We start from the raw sequence: 5,000 nt of genomic DNA, 5'->3' as shown, positions 1-5,000 counted from the left end.
GCTGCCACCGCAGCCGGAGGCGAAGGATCTCGAAGGGACAAGGGACAGGCCGCGGGGGGGAACGACAGGGACAATCATGCGGGGGGCTGTCAGCCCCGGCTCGCAAGACGGAGGCCAGGCCTCGGCAGCGGGCACGTCACGCCACGAGGTCGGGGATTGCGAGGAGAGCCAACGCATGGGCGCGCGCACGGCAATTTAATGCCACGCCCACGCCAGCGTAGAGCTCTCCTCGCAATCCCCAAGCTCGGCGGTCCGCACCAGCCACGTCGGCCAGGCCTCCGACTTGCGAGCAGGGGCAGCGGCCACCGCCGCCGTGACGTCGCGGCAAGCAGACAGCCGCGCAGCAGCTGCCAGCACCTTGGCACAAGCACGGCAAATGAATGCCACGCCCACGCCGCGGATAAGCAGCCCCAACGCGCCCGACGGCTTGGAGCGGGTCCCGAAGACGGTGGCCGGAATCGGGTCGTCGCCGGCCGGAAAACGGGTCATCGATGCCGGCAATACTTCGGGCCATGAGGCCCCCCACCTTAGTCCGAGTTTAGCAACAGCCCACATATCCCCCGCGGCAGGCCTATGGGCGCCAGGCCAGCGCGCCCCATGGCCAGTCAGGGGGCACCCCCCTAAAGAGCAATAAGTGTCATTGAAGCTCTGGCAGGGGGAGACACTACTAGGTCCCAGCTGTCACCCCCCCTCTAAAAAATTCATTTCTTGGTATTTTGAGCTGAAATTTTGCACAGAGGTTGGCAAAAATCCAATCCAACTTTATTAATTTTTCCAGAATTTTTCGAGGTCGGGAAGTATTTTTTTTTATTTTCCTACCATTAAAAATCGAGGAAATCGGAAAAAATAGGAACCGGCTCGGAATGACCCCAAATTCAGTGGGCAGCCTCATAAAAATATGGCTGATTTTACTGGATTGATTTCATGTGGAAAGCACGACGTTTTGTTGTAGGAATGCGGGAACCCCGGCGGCTCGCCTGCCGCGGCCAGCGACGTCGGGCTGGCCCCTGCAGCGCCTAGCCTCTCCCACGCGGGGGGCAGGCCAGAGCGCGGGGGGCCAGGGCCCGAAGGCAGCCCCCCCGCGGGCGAGAGAGCAAGCCAGCAGGGGCTGTCCGCGCGTCGCGCAGCGCGGCATGGCTGCGGGGGCCGCGCGCGCGCGCCCAAGCGCCCAAGGGCCCCCAAGGGCCCCAGGCCCTCAGGCCCCAGCGCCCCAGCGCCCAGCGCGGGCGGGCGCGCGCGCGCGTGTGGTCTTTGAGGGGCGCCGGCCTGGTGGCTCCCTAAAGAGCAATAAGTGTCATTGCAGCTCTGGCAGGGGGAGACACTACTAGGTCCCAGCTGTCACCCCCCCTCTAAAAAATTCATTTCTTGGTATTTTGAGCTGAAATTTTGCACAGAGGTTGGCAAAAATCCAATCCACCTTCATTAATTTTCCCAGAATTTTTCGAGGTCGGGAAGTATTTGTTTTAATTTTCCTACCATTAGAAATCGAGTAAATCCGCAAAACTAGGAACCGGCCCGGAATGACCCCAAATTCAGTGGGCAGCCTCATAAAAATATGGCTGATTTTACTGGATTGGTTTCATGTGGAAAGCACGACGTTTTCTTGTAGGAATGCGGGAACCCCGGCAGCTCGCCTGCCGCGGCCAGCGACGTCGGGGACGCTGGCCTGCGCTGTCGAGCCCGCGAGGGCTGTCTCCGCGGCAGGCCCCCCCTGAACGGGGCACGACAGGCCACCGCGCTGGCTCGTCCAGCGTCGACAGTCCCTCGTCCAGGTTTCAGATCGCGCCAAGTCGAACCCATGACCTGCTCAAGCCATCGTGCGCTGCCGAATTCGCATCTGCGTGTAGGCTGCCATTCCACGCGGCAGCCCCTGTTTTCGTCAGCGTGCCCCCCTGACGAATTTTCCTGCCTGGCCCAGTCCAGCGTCCAGCCCCTGTTCGTCGAAAAATCTGCGCTGCCGATTTTCCACGCGGCAGCCCCTCTTTTCGTCAGCGTGCCCCCCTGACGAATTTTCCTGCCTGGCCCGGCCAGTCCAGCCCCTGTTCGTCGAAAAATCTGCGCTGCCGATTTTCCACGCGGCAGCCCCTCTTTTCGTCAGCGTGCCCCCCTGACGAATTTTCCTGCCTGGCCCGGCCGGTCCAGCATCCAGCCCCTGTTCGTCGAAAAATCTGCGCTGCCGATTTTCCACGCGGCAGCCCCTGTTTTCCTCAGCGTGCCCCCCTGACGAATGTTCGTCGAAAAATCTGCGCTGCCGATTTTCCACGCGGCAGCCCCTCTTTTCGTCAGCGTGCCCCCCTGACGAATGTTCGTCGAAAAATCTGCGCTGCCGATTTTCCACGCGGCAGCCCCTCTTTTCGTCAGCGTGCCCCCTGACGAATTTTCCTGCCTGGCCCAGTCCAGCGTCCAGCCCCTGTTCGTCGAAAAATCTGCGCTGCCGATTTTCCACGCGGCAGCCCCTCTTTTCGTCAGCGTGCCCCCCTGACGAATTTTCCTGCCTGGCCCGGCCGGTCCAGCCCCTGTTCGTCGAAAAATCTGCGCTGCCGATTTTCCACTCCGCAGCCCCTGTTTTCGTCAGCGTGCCCCCCTGACGAATTTTCCTGCCTGGCCCGGCCAGTCCAGCGCCCAGCCCCTGTTCGTCGAAAAATCTGCGCTGCCGATTTTCCCCGACGAACCTGCAGCTGCACAAATCCGCGCTGCCACTGCCCCATTGTCTGGACCAACAGTCTTTTCCATCAAGCCCTGGACTATAAATCGTCCAGACTCATCGCCAGCACCCGCTGCCGATTCTGCCGACTTTGCCGATTTCGTCGGCGCTGCCGATTCCAACACTGCCCGCCGTGCCTGAACCAGCGCTGTTTCGTCAGCGTGTCCCCTTGACGAATTTCCCTGCCTGGCCTGGACAGTCCATCTTCCAGCCCATGTTCATCGAAAAATCTGCGCTGCCGATTTCCCCGACGAACCTGCAGCTGCACAAATCTGTGCTGCCGATTTCCCCCCCTGTCGGCATGGCTGCCGCTGCCCCGATGTCCAGACCAACAGTCTTTTTTGTCGACTTTGCCGATTTTGTCCGCGCTGCCGATTCCAACACTACCCCCTGCATCCAAACCAGCATTGTTTCGTCAGCTCTTCCCCTGACGATTTTAGCCCTGTAACAAACAGTAGGCCTCCAATCCCGCCAACGGGAGCCAAGTTGATAGGGAAGAGAATTGAATGACGCGCCTGGTCCTCGCACCCCGCCACCCGAGGGGCCTTTTTCCCGGCAGCCTCTGAAAAACTCTAGCTTTCACGGTCCTCGCCGCCCCTCACCACCATGGCAGGCCTCTAATCCCACCCATCAGCAGTTGTAGCCGATAGGGCAGTGATTTGAATGACGCGTCGCGGGCCTCCGGGTCATCTCACCCGGCCATTAATTGGAGCGTTTTTGGCTGGCCGAGGATGGGGGGATGGATCTCTTCTTCCGAAAAAGCAAACAGTACATCGGGAGTTATGTTGACGGGGCATGGAATTGAATGACCCGTCGCGGGCCGCCGGGTCATCTCACCCGGCCATCCCGGGGAGCGTTTTTCCCGGCAGCATCGGGGAAACTCTTGCTTTCACTGCCCGCTGCCCAAGTCCCCACTCGAATCGGCCCCCCGCGCCAACAAGCCAACGCTGCCGAATCGGCAGACACTGCTGCCGAATCTGCCGACACTGCCCCGCGGGCTGCCACTGCCCCAGTGTCTAAACCAGCGGTCTTTCTCATCGAGCCTTGGACTATCCAGTCCGTCCTGACTCATCGCCAGCACCTGCTGCCGATTCTGCCGACTTTGCCGATTTTCTCGGCGCTGCCGATTCCAACACTGCGCCCACCGTGTCTGAACCAGCGCTGTTTCGTCAGCGTGTCCCCTCGACGAATTTTCCTGCCTGGCCTGGACAGTCCACCGTCCAGCCCGTGTTCGTCGAAAAATCTGCGCTGCCGATTCTGCCGACTTTGCCGATTTCGTCGGCGCTGCCGATTCCAACACTGCCCGCCGTGCCTGAACCAGCGCTGTTTCGTCAGCGTGTCCCCTCGACAAATTTTCCTGCCTGGCCTGGACAGTCCATCGCCCAGCCCATGTTCGTCGCAAAATCTGCGCTGCCGATTTTCCCCGACGAACCTGCAGCCGCACAAATCTGCGCTGCCGAATCTGCCGACACTGTCCCGCGGGCTGCCACTGCCCCAGTGTCTAAACCAGCAGTCTTTCTCGTCGAGCCTTGGACTATCCAGCCCGTCCAGACCCATCGCCAGCACCCGCTGCCGATTCTGCCGACTTTGCCGATTTCGTCGGCGCTGCCGATTCCACCACTGCCCGCCGTGCCTGAACCAGCGCTGTTTCGTCAGCGTGTCCCCTCGATGAATTTTCCTGCATGGCCCGGCCAGTCCAGCGTCCAGCCCATGTTCGTCGAAAAATCTGCGCTGCCGATTCTGCCGACTTTGCCGATTTCGTCGGCGCTGCCGATTCCAACACTGCCCGCCGTGCCTGAACCAGCGCTGTTTCGTCAGCGTGTCCCCTCGACAAATTTTCCTGCCTGGCCTGGACAGTCCACCGTCCAGCCCGTGTTCGTCGAAAAATCTGCGCTGCCGATTCTGCCGACTTTGCCGATTTCGTCGGCGCTGCCGATTCCAACACTGCCCGCCGTGCCTGAACCAGCGCTGTTTTGTCAGCGTGTCCCCTCGACAAATTTTCCTGCCTGGCCTGGACAGTCCATCGCCCAGCCCATGTTCGTCGCAAAATCTGCGCTGCCGATTTTCCCCGACGAACCTGCAGCCGCACAAATCTGCGCTGCCGAATCTGCCGACACTGTCCCGCGGGCTGCCACTGCCCCAGTGTCTAAACCAGCAGTCTTTCTCGTCGAGCCTTGGACTATCCAGCCCGTCCAGACCCATCGCCAGCACCCGCTGCCGATTCTGCCGACTTTGCCGATTTCGTCGGCGCTGCCGATTCCACCACTGCCCGCCGTGCCTGAACCAGCGCTGTTTC

This window comes from Populus nigra, chromosome 2 (genome assembly GCF_951802175.1).
Source record: "Populus nigra chromosome 2, ddPopNigr1.1, whole genome shotgun sequence".
Taxonomy (NCBI): domain Eukaryota; kingdom Viridiplantae; phylum Streptophyta; class Magnoliopsida; order Malpighiales; family Salicaceae; genus Populus; species Populus nigra.
Note: the sequence above shows the minus strand (reverse complement) of the source record.